This window comes from Phasianus colchicus, chromosome 5 (genome assembly GCF_987193195.1).
Source record: "Phasianus colchicus chromosome 5, bPhaCol1.hap1.1, whole genome shotgun sequence".
Classification (NCBI taxonomy): Eukaryota; Metazoa; Chordata; class Aves; order Galliformes; family Phasianidae; genus Phasianus; species Phasianus colchicus.
In genome coordinates this window covers 28,230,574-28,247,470 of record NC_143440.1, presented here as the reverse complement: position 1 = coordinate 28,247,470, position 16,897 = coordinate 28,230,574, and the positions used below count along the sequence as shown (strand labels likewise).

At 47.7% G+C, this 16,897-nt stretch overlaps 1 long non-coding RNA gene across 3 annotated transcripts; it reads left to right on the top strand.

Annotated features, from left to right (window-relative positions):
* Nucleotides 1-60: 60 nt before the first annotated feature.
* On the top strand, nucleotides 61-16,864 carry LOC149917815 (uncharacterized). Of its 3 annotated transcripts, XR_016467264.1 has the most exons (4): nucleotides 1,232-1,272; nucleotides 1,383-1,452; nucleotides 15,106-15,425; nucleotides 16,618-16,864. It is a non-coding gene; the product is annotated as an uncharacterized LOC149917815 (long non-coding RNA). The 3 variants fall into 3 exon arrangements; XR_016467263.1 differs by lacking the exons at nucleotides 1,232-1,272; nucleotides 16,618-16,864 and adding an exon at nucleotides 61-429 and having other exon boundaries at nucleotides 15,106-15,914; XR_016467262.1 differs by lacking the exon at nucleotides 16,618-16,864 and having other exon boundaries at nucleotides 15,106-15,914.
* The last annotated feature ends 33 nt before the right edge of the window (nucleotides 16,865-16,897 follow it).

Genomic DNA, 16,897 nt, shown 5'->3' with positions numbered 1-16,897 from the left:
CCGCCCCCTCCGGGGCCGTAGCAGCGCTCCGTGCCCCGCCACGTGTGCAAAGTGCCGGGGCCTCCTCCGGAGGGGGAGCGGCTCCGTGACGGGCGGCGATCCCGTGGGCTGGGGAGGGACACGTGGGGATGGACGCAATGGGGAAGCGCCGCGTCTTCAGGCAGCGGCGAGGGGAGCTGTAACGGAGCGCTCCGCTGTCGCCGCTCGGCCCCTTTCCAGCATCGGCCCTGAGCTTAAGAGCCGGACGTGCGTTCTTCAGATGCGCCCTTCCTGGAAACTAAGAACAAAGTCCCGATATCCCTGCTTGAGCTGCTCCTCGCTGCCCTCACTGCAGCTGTGCCAGCGGGGGAGAGACGGCACGGCTGCCTCTCACAGCCCGGCACGCTGCACGGGCTCCTACGCCGAGATTTCTTCCCAACAGGATCCAAAGTGCGTGGCTTTATGTAAGCAGATATATAAAGCCAGGCTGCCTGCCCTGCGTGGCTCTCAGCCCCTCGCATGGGTGCCCCATGGCTCAGCTCCGTGTCCTATAGCCTTCTTCCACGTCCCTGTTCCCATGCCTCACTTCCACGTGCTGTGCCCAATCCCGCATCTCATGTCCTACCCGTGTCCCATCTCCATGCCCTACATCTCAGTCCTTCATCCTTCTCCATATGCTACATCTCAGTGCCGCATCTCACTCCCACCTCCATGGCTCAGTGAGAAATGTCTCTGAAAAATACTTTTACGAGAAATTTGTAAAGATCTGGAGAGGCTGAAATTCTGTTTCAGGTGTAACGATTATGCCCCGTTCCTATAGCAAACATGCAGCCGCAAAACAAACCGTGCTTCACTACCAGTTCTCATATACGATGTCTGGTTGTTGGTGCCTGTGTTCTCACTCAGGGTTTCACTGTTTCCCTCCAGGGGAAGAGGCATGGTGACACAGAGCAATCTGCAGTCCTGCTCCCGAGGCTCTGTGCGCATTGTGGACAGGTCCCTGTCCCTGGGGGGCGTGGGGTGCTTGGCGTGGATGGAGCCTATGCACTGCCAGCACGGCCTCACGAGCAGAGCCACCAAAGCCTTCCTGGGCCTGCGGGAAGCCTCTGGTTATCACAGGAGAGTCTGAATGTAAAGATGAAACTCAAAGGGCCGTGAAGATAGATAGCAGCTGGGCTGAATTCCTTTCCAGCCTCGTGTGGCAGGTGCTCTAGTTTAAAATCACCTTTCCTGAGAGAAGGAAAGAAAGTCTGGCACATGTGACTCGAGAGGAGCAGCTTACTCCTTAATGAGGTGCAGGGAGCTGCTTAAGGAAGCAGGAGCTTTGCTGAGAGAAGTAATGAGATTAATGAGAAGTCAGAAGAACACCAATAAATGTGACAAACGTATTTCTCCTCTTTCAGCCCTGAAAGCCCAGCAGAGCAGAGAGCACAGCAACAGCCCTTGGCTTGTGGTTCCTCAGGACAGCAGTAGGTATGGTATAGAGCTTGCCCCAGGGCTCAGCAGTTGTCCTTCCTTGGTCATGTTGAAGTCAATGAGTGTTTCTGCTTTGTCCCACTTTTTTTTTTCTTCCCCTGTTGTAGCCTTGTGACTTTTCCCAGAAGCATACATGGGGAGGGGGGTGTGAAGGAGAGGGAGAGGCTCCTCACTGAGCATACAGTTGAGATGCAACCTTCACTCTGGTGGTTCTTCGTACTCCTCCTAAGGTCTGTATGGAAAAATATCTTGGAATTGCCAGAGGCAGCAGCAGTAGGACTGGCAGAACTCTGTTACCTACTTACAGGTAAACACTTGGTGCTTCCTGCTTACAGCCAGCTGCAAAGACTGAAGATGAAAGTAACCCAAGCCCTCTTCCTGTTGAAGTAGAGCTCCTGTGTTCATTTCTCTGTGTCTGACTTAATTTTAAACAGACCAAGTAGTGGAGCTTCTGCCACTTCACTCTGGAGAGATAATTTCACATATCTCTTCCTGATACCCCACGTTTTCCTTTTCTGCCTTTATCCTTGAATGCTAATTCCAGCCTGGTCTGTTCTGCTAATTGGATCCTTGCTCTTCATAGCATTTAAATCCTTTTTGGTCTTCTGGGTCATCTCTTTGCGATGAGTGAATAACCAGGGGGCTGGATGCACGTTGACCCCTTCTGGATCCAGGGCTTTCAGATTCCAGCAGGGAATAACAAGGGGTAGCTGGTGGCAAATAGCAGGTAGAGAGCACAGGTTTGTGTGGGCATTGCCCTTCCAACAACATCCCTGTATGAGAGCCCAGGGAGGGACTGCTGTGATCTGGCTGCGGTCTCTGGAGCACAGGGCAGGGAGCGGTGGGTGCCGTGAGCCCAGAGAAGGGAAATGGGGCTGGAAGCATTCTGGTGAAATCTGTGCAAAATGCAGCGTGATGCTGAAGCGTGGCAGCTCGTGGGCAGCCCCGGGGGCAGGAGCACCAGTGGGTGCTCAGTTTTAGCAGCAGTAGCAACTGCTGCTCAAATCTGCAGTGCCACAGACTCCCCCAAGATATTATTCTTTACTTATTTCCATGGTATCTGAGCGCCGCAGTGATTATATAAATAGACACTTTCTGGTGAAACTCTCCTCTCTGCTAGGCTACATTTTCTGAATTGTAGTCACAAGCCTTTTTTTTGCAGCAGAATGGTGGGCTAATTGAGATGACCAGGGCTTGTAGTCGGGCTTGGTTATGCTGATCAGCCCATATTGATTGCATCACCTCTGCCCTGGTGCAGAGAACAGCTGATGGGACATGCGTGGGGTCAGGCTTAGCTCCCACCCCCAGGAGCAGCCCCCACAGCCTCCAGTCCCTTTGTGGCGATGCATGTGTGTGAGCACCAGGTGCTCAGTGCCCAGGTGGGCAGCAGTGTGCTGTGCCCCTCTCTCTTTCTGGGCACCACAGCCTTTGTTCTGGGATGGCACGTGGTGTGCCCGCAATGGTAGGAGATGGTGAGCACGTGGCTTGGTGCTGCCAGCAGCTCTGCCCTTTGGCACCGGTGTGCACTGCCACCTCCCCAGTGGAGAGAAGGAGGAATGGTTTGCAACCACACCTACCTGTAGATCATAGATAGTGAAAGACATCAGTGGCCTCCTCTCCATCTACACCCACTGCTATTCCTATGAGTGTACACAAGGGCAAAAAGCCTGGGACGTTCTGCCTGTACTGGGTGAACACTGAGCTGCGTCTGACTGCAAAGGGATGCTTAGAGCTTCGGAGTCGCTGTTTGTACACAGCCTTCACTCTTGGTTTTGTTCCAGTGCTTATGTGAAAAGGCACTTGTCAAAATTGCCCAGGAAATGGAAATCACAGGAAATTCATACTGCAGATGTAGCATTATTTTTGTTTTCCCCTTGGTGAAATGCACTTTACAGCCCTGGGGTAGTGCTGTGGATGATGGGCTCTCAGTTGTTAGCAGTGAGGTTTCCCAAAGGTGTAGAGCTGAAGGGAGTTGTGGAGGTGACCACCATGGTGCCAGTGTGTGCCTGGGGTGTGCAGAGCCCAGCACTCCCTGCTGATCTCTTGTGGTCTGGCCATGGAGGGATGGATGGCAAGGCTGTGCCTTCCCAAGGAGCAAGCAGGCTTGCAGGAAATTCCATGCGGGGTACTGCTGCAATGTTGCCTGCCAAGAAACTTTGGAATCCTTCCTTCACGTTGTTTGAAAATTCACAGAGAATAAATTGCTTCTGGGATATATTAGTGATTTGGTATTTTCCTCACTAGAGAACGCTTTCTTGCAACGTGTTCTGCTGTTTCTGCTCATGCCAGGAGGGCTTTTATTTGGTTCTGATTGGTTTTCCACTTGCCTTCTTCCTGAGTTTTGCCAGCGTTACTTCCAAGTGGAGCCAAATGAAGGTTCTGTCGGGATCTCAGGATCTGTCTTTGCATGGGCTGAGGCTGAAGCCGTGCTGGTGGCTGCAGGTGTGCAGGACTCCTGCCCAGGCCAGGCCCTTGCAGACACCAGCTTCGAGGCTGGATGTGGGAGAGGAGGTGAGAGCTGCCCTTCTGCTTTGCTGCCTGACCGGCTGCCTAGCAGAGAAGCCTACCTGTGGCTCTGATGCCCAGACTTCTAACAAACTCACATCTCCAGCAGTGTGCTCCAGATGGATTGATATGACATCACTACTGAGTAAATAGAAACCACTATCGAGTGGGTTTGCCGGAGTTCTTATAACCTCAGCTTTAATGCCAATGTTCTGAGTCAACTGAAGTACCATAGATCTTCCGTGATTAATAACTGCCGGGACATCTAATTGGGGCTTTAAAGCATGGTGGTCAGGCAGAGAAAGTGAGGGTTATCTCCCACGGGCAATACTTCCTGAGAGAAAGGAAAGAAAACTAGATGAGACAGCATGCAGCCTTGCTGGGTTTGTGATACCTCTCTGAGATCTGGAGTGGGGGTGCTTCTGTCTGCTTGACTTGCCCAGTGCATAGGGACTGAGCTGGGGTGCTGCTGTGCAACCAGCGGGGAGCGGACCTGAGGGGCCGCACCAGCGCCATAGCTGTACTTATGTGAGCAGAATGCAGCCAGTCGTTGTTGTAGAGCTTCTGGGCTTTCCTTAGGCACGGGGAAAAGTGAGTTGTCATCTGAAAGGAGAAGCTGCGCTTTGTGGTTGGAGCAGTGTTTCACAGCCCTGTGGTTAGCAGAGTAGTGCTCCCCAAGGGGCCACACAAACCAGAGGAAAACTGCACGGCAAGTGCAAAAGGACAGAAGAAGCTCTGTGGTGAAGGCATTCACCGGCTGCTCGGGTAACAAAAGGTTTTCTTCCCCTGCTCTGTGACTGTCTCTAGTGGACGTGGTATGAGTTTATCAGGTGGGTGCAGGTTTATCAGAGCAGGCAGCTCCAGGCACTTCCATGGCACTGTAGTTGGCTGCCGGGGATTGCCCTTCACAGGTGTCTTCAGACAGGTAGAAGTGGCCCTGGAGGAAATGGTGAGGTTGCTGAGGGCACCCTGCTGGCATCGCCTCTGCTGGCACCTGCAGCTCGCTCAGCCCAGCGGCACTTGAGCGCCGTGAGGCTTTGTACTCCAGCAGAGCAGAAAAGAGTTAACTCTCCCTCAGCTCTCCTCTAGAAGAGAGAAGATGGAAAAGTTTCATACTGTGCTATTTTTAAATCCTTCAAGAAATGCATTGCTAAGAGGAGAACGGCATAACTGACGTTTCCCAGAATCAGCTGATGAAAGTGCACAACACAGCTCCTCATGGGCAGCCCAGGAAAGGTACAACACTCAAAATAGATTGCAAATAGAAAGAAAAAGCAGGAAACCATTACAGATCTCTGTAGGCAACACCCCAAAGTCCACTTCAACTTTGTACTTGAGGCAGTAGAGAGCAATTAGCTGAGGAGATGACTGGAAGGTTTGTTTCCCCATTGTATCCCAGAAGTGGCTCTGGCCCATTGCCAGTGAAAGGTGCCACCCTGATGTTGCACAGACCTCTGTAACGAGGGTCCTTGTCAATGTGAGAGGGTCCCCAGACGCTCCTGTGTGGTGCACGCTTGGGTGATGCTGGTGTCTCTCCAGCAGCTTGCTTCATAGGGTCCGGCCCATGACTCATGTGTCCTCCTATGGAAGCAGCATGTGGCATAAATGAATGCATGTGCCTCACACTTAGAAGCAGGCACAGGCACTGCCTGTGAAGGGCTCTGATATGTTACGGGTAACAAAATAGTTGCTGCTGTGCTTAGGTAGCAGACTTAGAGCATTATTAATTCTGAAGACCATTAAATATGAGTTTTGCAGTGGTTGTTCCTACTAAGTTTCATGTAGAATGAATTCAGAAATGAATGAATCTGGGCTACTGAGTGGCCTGTGTTAGCCAGGCGGTGGAACAGGGGCTGCAGGAAGGGGCTCCCAGTCTTCGGTGAGATCAGAGAGGAGCAAGCTCACAAGTGCATGAGCAATGCAAGCACACTGAAGATGTGACTTGAGGTGCCTTCCTCGCCTACAAACTGCCTAGTGTAAGTACTTGTGGTGAGAGCTGGCAGGGGATGGGTGAAATGTATGGAGAGGGGGAAATGTTTCAGTGACTGGTAGCAGCACAGACGTGCCCTTGGCACAATGCAACTGTTAGGAACTGCCTGGGGACTTGGTGCAAGTTGTGCAGCAAGCAGCTGCTGTGCACAAAGCAGCAGGTATGTTTTGATTCCTCCCTTCCCTGCAGGGTAGCCATTAGATATAAGGAATGCATCTACTGCAGGGCAAGTACCACAGATTAGTTAGGGATGGCAGTTGGGAGATCACTAACGTGCTTTGTTCTATATGTAAAGATGGTGTTCATCACATGACAGGGATCCAGAAGAGTGGTGATAAGTTCAGCCTAACAGTGATATCACTGTGTTTGCAGAAGGTACTGCCAGAGAGTGTGAGACTCGGTGCTCCTCTTTCAGAAGGCTCATCTGTGGAAAACCAGAATCACAGAATCACAGAATCACAGAATCGTAGGGGTTGGAAGGGACCTCCAGAGATCATCGAGTCCAACCCCCCTGCCAAAGCAGGATCCCTACACCAGGTCGCACAGGTAGGCGTCCAGGCGGGTCTTGAGTATCTCCAGAGAAGGAGACTCCACAACCTCCCTGGGCAGCCTGTTCCACTGCTCCGTCACCCTCACCGTAAAGAAGTTCTTGCGCACATTGGTGCGGAACTTCCTATGCTCCAGCTTCTGGCCATTTCCCCTTGTCCTGTCTCCTGTCACCGAAGCTTTCTTGTGTAGTGTGTTTCTCTAGAGCATCAGGCAGGCTTGTGCAGGATGACTGGACCTATTGCCCTGTGGGTGGCAGAGCCAGGAGCTTCCAGGTCCAGCTTTGAACTCACTGCTGAGGTGATCTCCCATCCTAGGGAAGGAGCAGCGGGGACAGCTGAGAAGGAAGAGGTTTGGGGAACTCTGTGTGTAGGAAAAGAGTGAGTATATCCTACTTTATTCTACTGTTTGTGTGTGAAGAAGTGGTGCAATTTACCTAGAGGGAGGTTTCCAGATTTCCACAACTGGAAATATTTAATTAAGTGAGTTGTTTTCCTAGTAGTACTTTAAAAGGCTATATACCCAATTAACTGTGCATTAGACCTAGCCTGAGCCCCATTTTGATATGCTCAGTGGACTGTGAGGAATTTACTGTCAGCTTAAGAGAGACAAAAAAAAGGTAGAAGTCAAATTGGTGGCGAAAGGAGATTCTGGCTCCTTGTCAAAGTGCCCACATGCTTCATTACCTTGGTTTAAAGCCAACAGACTAGCTTAACAGGGCCGTTTATTGCTTCCTCCCCTTCCACCTATGCTGAAAAGGAAGTCTTAGCCACAAATCCCCACTTTGCTAAGCCATACTTTTGTTGTTAGGGACACATAGTGTCATTAAGTTTTGAAAAGGACTCTTAGATCGTCCACTCCAACCATCCACCCACTAAACCATATGCCTAAGTACTACGTCCACATGATTCTTGAACACCTCCAGGGACATTAACTCCACCACTGGGTAGCCCATTCCAACACCTCACTGCTCTTTTGGAGAAGTTTTTCCTAATATTCAACCTGAACCTTCCTTGGCACAACTTGAGGCCGTGCCCTCCTTCAGGCTGCCGTGTCCAGGTGCAGTATTTGCACACAGCTGGTGAGGGACTGAGCCTTGTAGCCACCCCAAACAGCACCTGTTCCTGCACCAGCTGCTGCTGCTGGGATCAGCTATGAGAAGAAATTTGCTTCAGGAAGGGAATTACCTGTGGTGTGACCTAAAATTCAGGTTGGATATTAGGAGAAATTTCTTTTCAGGATGAGTGGTCATGCTCTGGCACAGGCTGCCCAGGGAAATGGTGCAGTCACCGTCCCCGGAGGTGTTCATGAAACGTTTAGATGTGGCGTTGAGGGATGTGGCCTGTGGGCATGGTGGGGGTGGGTTGTTGGTTGGACTAGGTGATCACAGAGGTCTTTTCCAACCTTAATGATTCTGTGGAGTTGTCTGCCTGTGTTATGTACAGCAAGTTTTCAGTGGTGAGGACAGAGGCATTCTACAGTCTGCTGTGCAGATAGGTACAGCCTCAGCATTTCATTGTGGTCTCTTGCTTATCTTCTCTTAGTTCTTATCTTGTTCTCAGGGTTGCTTTTTACGTGCCGTCCACCGTGGAGCCCAAACCACAATGTTCAGAGAGTTGCAATAAGGGCAATGATTGCCCTAGAGCAGCACTGTTTACAAAATCCAGAACTAGGGGTGAATACACAGATGATTTTGTATTTGGGAAAGGAAGGCCTGAAGAACAGGTGGCTGCTCAGACCCCTGCAGTAGGGGCACATGGAGCAGGACACAGAGGTAACTGTGCTCTACTCACCTACTTCCCTTCAGTTTCAGCAGGGACTCCTGGCAGCTGCAAGCAACTGCTTTGGATTTTCCAAAGCATTGTGAAAGAATGTGATGATGTAGCCTTATTATTTTTAGCCTGTTTTGCTGAGCGAGTTGTGCTTACACAACTATGTCTCTGCAGCCCTCCCTGCCCCGCACATACATGATAGCCTCTATATCCACAAGCTAATCTGAAACAAATTTGGCAGGGAGCTCAGGACTTCGTGTGGATTCAGACGTGGGTAGACCAAAGGCAGGCTGGTGAAATTTCAGCAGCAGCATCTCAGCTCCCAGCTGCTCCAGGAGGTGGCTTCACGCTGCCCTTGCAGGCACAGAGGCAGAAGGGTGTGTAAGGGTCAGGGATGGGACGCTGAGGAAGGCTGTAGGGTGTAGGAAGCAAATCTGTGTTGGACTGGGCTCCAGCAGTGCTGGCACAGAGCTTCCTGCTTTGTCTGAGGGCGATTGACGCCCTTAATACAGGTCTAGAGAGGTTTGGCTGGAGCTGCTCTCAGTGGGAATCGATTCTGCTTGACTGAATTAAGGAAACACTGGTGGGACTTGCTCTGGCAAATTTGCAGTCTGTGTTTCTAGCACAGACAGGACAAAGGACAACCTGAATTGGGAGAAAAAACAAGCCTGTGGGTCAGTTTTTCTATCTGTGGGAAGCAAGCTTGAAAATGTAAAAGAAAATGCAAAGGCTTAGAATCCTAGGCTACATCTCCCAGGTGAAGCTGGCTCTCTTAATGTGCAGAGAATACCAAAGCTGTGAGACGTTTGTTAAAACACACACAAAGCCCCATTGGGGTGAGAAGTAATTTGCACAGTAATTGCGAAAGCGGATAAGCGAGTGCGTGCCTGCTGCCCTGCTGGGACTTGTGCAACATGGCACGATGGCTGCCTGCAGCCACCTTCCTGCCTATGTCAGAAATGTCCCAAAATCCAAGGTCAGGAGGGGTCCCTGCGATCCCCTCAGCTCTTCCACAGATGACAGTGGCAACTGGGGGCTGGTGGTGGCCACGTTTCACAAAGAGAGAGAACCCTCTTGAGAGCTTGTCTCCAGTTTGGGTTATTTCAGAGGGGAACTGTAGGAAAGAAGGGGGCCAGTTCTTTAGTAGGGTCTGTTGTGGTAGAACAAGGGGAAGTGGTTTCAACTAAAAGAGGGGAGATTTAGATTGGTCATAAGAAAGATTTTTACAGTGAGGGTGGTGACGTACTGGCACAGGTTGTCCAGAGAGGTGGTGGATGCCCCATCCCTGGAGACATTCGGGGTCAGGCTGGAGGGATTCTGAACACCCTGACCTAGCTGTGGGTGTCCCAGTTCATTGCAGGGGAGTTGGGCTAGATGGCCTTTAAGGATCCCTTTCAATTCAAGCAGTTGTATGATTCTAAGAAGAAGAGCAGAGACGTAGTAGTTGGAGGTGGGAGTTCCACTACGTTCACACACCCCAAGCCCTTTGTAATGTCAGGCCAGCCTAAAAAGCAGAGGCACTGCCATAACATGCCTAACATTAGACACTTGATACTTAACATCTGCCTGAAGAGTGGTGGTTGTTAAACATAAGATTCACTGTGTACAAAGGATGAAGATATAGCTGGGTTCAAAGGGCGTGTGATGAGTTCATGAGATAAATCATGCAGTGTGACTATACACAATATGAAACATTGATTTATTAACCCAAGTAACCAATGTCTTTTTTTTTCCTCAGGCTTGTTGAGGGGATATTTCTTTGATAGTATTGGGTACAAAGTTATACTTACAGGCAGAGCCATGGCCAATACTATGTCTGGTTGGATGGTGGCATTAAAGCTAGCTTGATTATGTATCGGGTTTATTTTTTTCTGCTTTCTAAGTCAGTCAGTTTTTATTTTTCTGGTTACTGTGGCCAATAGCCAATCTTTCAACAATTAGAACATTATTTCGCTTCATCAGACAGAAAGCTTAGAGGAAATTCAATTCCATTCAAAGCACTATAGTGAAGAGAAAGAGATCCTGCCTCAAAACCAGAGTGCTGCTGACTGCGCTGCTGTGGGGTCAGCAAGCATGTGAGAGCAGCACCCAGATCAAGCTCTTCTCCAATAAGTAACCTTTCATTTTGAAAGTCTTGGTGTGCCTCTCTTGAAGGCTCTGATCTCTGTTGTTGAAGTTTCTGACAATTTTCAGAATCTATTTTTTTTTTGGCTGCTTCCAAAAGCATATAATCCATTTTTTCTTCCAGTTTTTGGCTGCACCAGCTTTATATAATTGTGCTCCCATGAATATATTCCAGTTGACTTTTATAATTCTGAGAAACTAATAATCAAAGACAAATGTAAAATTACTAAGATATCAGCTTAGTTGTTATTTTTAAACTAAGGCAAGCATCTATATGAGAAATGTACTTGAGAACATTCAACTTATTCTGACATCGAGATTTCACAGTGGGTCAGATAAAAACCCTATCAGAAATCTATCGAAGATGACACCTTGGTAGCATAAAGCTTAAGTGCTGTTTCTCAGAAGCTAAGTGGAGTTCAAAGGCAGCCCTTTATGCATTCACATGACAAAATCTGATACAAAAATATTTAGAAAACCAATCAAAATAAATCAAATCCTCTTTTCCCACCATGAGTGCAAAATATAATGACTCTTATATTTAGCTCATTTAGATGGTAAAGTGCCAACCACTGGACAATGCTGTTCCAAGGAAGACAAAATACAAGCCACTTAAGTCAAAACAAGCAGGTAATCAATGACTCAGGCAGATAAAATCAAGGCACTAACTAAAAGCACAGTAGCTCATAAAGCCATAAACCACCATGAGGATTTGTTTCTAGCCGTTGTACAAGGTGATAAAGGCTGAGAACAGACGTATGTGCCTCGTGCTATCGTTGCTTTGCAAAAGGGCCAACTCCCAAAGCAGCCTGGGAAGGGCTGTGCAAACAGGATCTCTTCAGGCAGTGGGAGGAATTGTGGTGAGGAGAGCTGTGGAGGAGCTGCCCCTCCATCCTGCTGCACCAAACAGAAGAAGCCACGTGTTCCAGCTGAGCTGTACCCTAGCACAAACCAAAGGCAAGCTGTGACTGCTGGCTGGGAGCATTTCTGAGCTGCACATCTAAAATCACCATCTTCTAGTGTGCGTGGAAAAGGTGACAGAAAAAAGCATGTTCTTCTTGCCCTGGTTGGTCCACCTGCTCCCATGCACTGTTAGGCAGCGCAGCCAGATCCAGAGACACCATTCATGGCAGCGAAGCATCACCTCTGACAGCTCCTGGGGCAAGTCTTTTGAAGAAGAGTTCAGCTTCCTTTTGCTGAAGAAAAGGGACATATTTCTTACTCCTATGGTAACTTCACTGGAATGCTTCAACTATGTTTGAAAGTAAAATGAGAAAACCCCCACCTTTATGTCCTATAGAACAAGTTTGGCTCCCTTTCCCCTCTCTTATAGAAAGTGCGTAATTATAATCCCATCAGTAAAGGAGTAGGCTCATTACCTAGCTGCATAACGAAGTACATTAGCAGGACAGATGGGCAGCTGGCAGTAGAGGATGAAACAGGCTAAAATCCAAAGTACTCTGAAATATGCCCTTGGGCTTTCCCCGAAGCCTATTTATTTTCATGAGAGGATTTGAACATTCAGAAGTTCACAGGGAGCTTGCCTGCATCCAGAAGGTGTCATTGCTCAGGGCACAGCGGCCCCAACTGCTGCTTGGGTTCAGCAGCACTTGTGAGATGACACAGTTTCTTGTCCTGCTGCCAATGGTGCCTGAAGGTTGCATCACCATCAGTACCTTTGCTGGGGCACTTCAGCTGCCTTCCCTGTGCTATAGTGGTTCTGGAGCTGACTGGCAGGGAACCCCCCAGGACAGCTGTCCTCTGAAAAAAGCTTCCTCAAAGTGGTCTTGTGGCCCTTAGGCCTCCAAATAGTATTTTAATATATATTTTTTTCTTAATTGCTCTGGCAATTATCTTTGTTGTTATCAAGAGGAAAGGGATGTCAGCACTGACAGGCAGCGCAGGGCTGGCACAGGCCTGGGAGTTGAATCTTGTCATCCTACAGACAGCCTACACTGCCTACGGTCTCCTTCTTGCTCTGATTATTTTGTGTTCCTGTAGCATGCAGCAATTTACTTGTAGCCTTCAAGGCACACGAATCATCGTTCCTTGTCCCCTTATTCGCTATATAGTGATGTTTCCTGTCATACTGCTGTTCGACTACACAGAAGGTGCCTTGTACAGAGATATGAGGCATCCTGCTCTGCCTACAGGTTCAGGATGTGCTGACTCAGCACGGCCAGCTTTCTGCACTGCACATGGTAAGTGGGTGTCTTCTGCTAGAAAAAGCTGTCCTGAATAGGAACTGTCCTGCTGAATCACAGAATTGTTTGAATTGGAAGGGACCCTTAAAGGCCCAATTCCTCTGCACTGAGCAGGGACACCCACAGTGAGATCAGGGTGCCCAAAGCCCCTTCAGTCTGACCTTGAGGGTCACTAGGAATGGGTCATCCACCACGTCTCTGGGCAACCTATGCCAGTACTTCACCACTTTCACTGTAAAAATCTTCCTTATGACCAGTCTAAATCTCCCCTCTTTTAGTTTGAAACCATTTCCCCTTGTCCTATCGCAATAGACCCTGCTAAAGAGTCTGTCCCCTTCTTTCTTACAGCCCTTTCAGATACTGAAAGGTTGCTTTCAGGTCTCCCTGGAGCCTTCTCTTCTCCAAGCTGCACAACCATGTGGTACCTCACCTGTATCTCACTGAAGCACATCCCCTTGAGGGCTGGTGGTGGACAGCCCCAATCACCTAGTATCTTTACCATTATTTGACCATATGGCTTCTCAAATGTAAGTTCCTTGATCTCTTACTTCAAAAATGTTCCTTTTTGTGGTATTAACTTGATTTAGAGCACAGGCGTTGCCCTACTTTAGCTGCCATCTGCATATCCACAACCCTTTTGTAGCTTGAGTTAATTGGCTTGCATGTGCTGCTTCATGGAGTGGCTGCAGGCTCCTTCTGCAGACCACCCATGGTCATCCGTGGACTTCCCAGACAAGTTTCCAGTAAGGAGGAGTAATTTCTTCCACAGTACTATTAAATGTCCTTATTGTGCACTTCAGCCTAGTATGCAACTGAGGTTCGTGCTAGCTGCAGTCCTGGTGTCACACAACGGTAGGCACAGGACTCATGGGGACCGCACAGTGCTTCTGCTGTCAGGGGTGCCAGACTGAAGGTCTGTGATGTGACCGTAACTAACTCAAGGGGCCTCCACTGGGAGGACTTTGCATAGATACAGCAGCCAAGAACAGGAATATCTCCATGACAGGTTTGTGTTACGTAACTGACTTGAGAAAGAATAAGAAAAAATAAGGAAATTAATAAAGAAAAAGAGTGCAGCACTTTATTTGTCAAAACAAACCTACAGAAATACTGAGCAAAATGAAGTACTTGGTCTTGGAATTTGAAGGAGTGTCTAGGGCACTTGCTCCTCTGCCAAGTGTTTGGATGAAATCCTGAAATAATATAACCAGAAAAAAATGAGAAACTCTGTTTTCCTCGAGGGGGTGGAATCAGAGCAATTAGCCTGCCAGAGGCAATGCTCTTCATTACAATGAGTGTTTGCTGTTCCTGAGTGAGGTACTGGCGACGTGTACTTTGCAGGAGACAAAGATGAATTATCTGGAAGGAAACAGCTGATGTTGGAGTTTATTAGGGGGGAGAGGGGTCTAGTAGTTTTATCTCCAGATGGTTCTCTGCTGGTCTGTGAGTAAAGCAGCTAACAATTCGGTGCCACATTACCTAGTCCAAAGACAGATTAGCCACATTTTCCTGTTCTGAGGCAGTCAGTTGTGCATAACGTGGGATTCAAATGTCAGGAGGACCAGGGGATGACTCAGGGTGGTTTTTTCCCCACTTTCTTTGTTTTGATCTGTTTATGAAGTAGTTGTCCGTGTTCCAGTCTGCTTGTAATGAACATGCTGATAGAAGTTAAAAATAATTTTGGAGGAGGATTTTACGGAAGTATCTGAAACAACAAAACAGAAATGTCACTGTAAAACAGCAGTAATTGTGTGGTGCTTTATTAGCTGGGAAGGGACAGGCTGCAATGAAGAACTGACTGGAGTTTGTGGGTTTTTTTAATATTGCTTGTTTGTAAGATAGAGAATATGTTGATTCTTCTTTCTGAGTGAGATACAAAAGTTTGCATTTTCCTCTTTTTCAGGCAAACCTGCCCCAGAACACCATTTGATAACAATGCATTTCATGACTACCTTTTTTTTTTTTTTTTTTTTTTTTTTTTTTTGAGTCCAAGCTCTTTGGTATCGCCAAATAATTGATGTAACTTACAACACAGGTCACATATCAGGAATGAAAACTGAAGTTGTCTTGCTTTTCCTTAAGAAAGGAAAGTTTACTCTTGAGATATTGCCAGCAAATAATACTTTCAGAACGTCTCACATAGTTGGGATGCCAAAGTCACACTGAAAGTCTGTGAGGTTCAAGATTTTAACTCACGCTGTAAATGTGATTCAAAGGCTTTGAGGCTGAAGCCTCTGTCCCTGCAGAAGATCTGGACAAGGCTCCTTTACCCTTCAGGTTCTGGGCGGATTGATAGGACCAAGCAGTGGGAGAGAGGTCACAGAAGGCTCCTGCCATCTACAGATATGCTGATCATAAATAAATTTTGGAGATGGCCGGATGCATTCTTACAGAGATGATTTCTCTTGTGAAGATCTGTCTGAAGATGCACACTGGTGGTTTTCCTTAATGTCATGGTTCTGCAGAGAACTGCCTTGTTGAGCCCTTTACCTTATGTGTGTGTTTCCAGGATGGTCTGAATGTGGAGAAGAGTGAAGATGAAGCACAATGGCTCAGGAAGCACGGAACAGAATGCTTCTCATTTTAAGAGTCTGATAATTAAGCCATTAAAGATTGCTGGGACTAGCAATACCATGTCTACGGGGAGCTAATTACTTGTATGACTGGTAAAATACCATGACAACAATAAAGGACATTTTATAGACAAGGAACACTGACAAGCTCCTGCCCTGAAGCATGCAGCTGGAGGGCCCAGCCTGTACCCTCCTAAGTCAGTGGAATGTCTCCAGTCAACAACAGCAACTTGGGACCCGCATTTCTGCTGTCAAGGTGATTAGTAAGGATACAGTAAACACTAATAAAATATACAGAGTAGAGAGGTGTGAGCTGGTGAGGATACACCGCAGCTGTACAGCCTGTAAGGCTGGCTACTGCCTCACCAGCAGAGTACTGGGTCCAGGGGCTTGCTGATTCACTCTTTCCTGTTTTTCATTTTACTCCTACATGGAGATCATGGTGTTGTCTCCAAGTCTCTCCGAGGGCATCTGCTTTGGTGTTCTTTTTTTGCCTTCTCACCAATACCCCCAAAGGACTTCCACTTATTTCCACTTCTGTGCAGCAACAGCAGCAGAGAGGCTCTAATCTGTTTGCTGGAAGCATATTTTTGTGGTGAGAATGGCATGTCTCCCTCTGAGACCTTTCAAAGTGCCCCACCTTGTATAATTGCAGGATTTCAGCTGAGGTCTGGCTGCTTGCAAATCCCTTTTATGCAGTAACCTAATATCAATTACATCTCCTAACTATAAAGGCCTTGATTTTTAATTCATGTAATTTTTCCTCTGAGAACAGAGACCAGTTAAGGCATCTTTAAAATCTATAACTGTAGTTATTTGTTGGGAAATAATTCAAAATGAATTTCTGCAAGGCGGTAACATTCCTGACATCTGTCCCTTTTGGTGACAGTACCAATGGATCTGGATAGCTGGCAGTTGCTGTGGTACCAGTCTCTGATACTGGCTGAAGATGCTGTTTGAAGGCAGCGCGTAAACCTGGCTGCTTTCAATAGCCTGCTCTCCTTTGAATTTTCCCAGAAGTTCCAGTTATTACAGTCAGAGTGCTCTGTCTGTCTATCAAATAGTGTTATTGTATTCTTTGTATCTGTTGTAGTTTGCATGGAAATAAATAGGAGGCATAACTTTTGGACCAATCTACGTTACAGCAGAACAGCCCCTTTGGCCTTCATTCCATTCCTCTTCCTGGTGGGACTGAAGCATCTAAATGGTATATGGGGGTATGTGTATCACAAATAGTGATAGAACAGATAAGTGCAGAGCTGCAGCTGTTGGCCAATCAAAACAGCACAAAATTCCCTGAGATATCTACCAGGGGTGTATGGATGCCTCTGAAGATTGAATTAGCCATTTATTCTGGTAGCTGCTATTTTTCAAATGGTGTAAATAAGACAAAAATAAGCTTGAAAACCTGCCTTTTTCTTTTTCTTTTTTTTTTTTTTTCTTTCCAGTTTTACAGAAAAATTACACTCTTTCCATATGGATGCAAGATTGCTGGACCCCGTTTGAAATGAGGAATTTCTGGTCTTGGAGCCCTGGACCTCAGCCATTCTCTGCAGCTCTCTCTTTCTCCATGCCCCTCTGGGCAGCACAAGAGATCCAGAGAAAGAAAGACACTGTGGAGCCCAGAACCCCAGCTGTGAGCTCCTGTTTGTGAACATCAGTTGGGAATCTGCCTCAAATCAATACCAATTTATTTTTCCTCTACAGATGATCCTCGGAAAAGGTAGC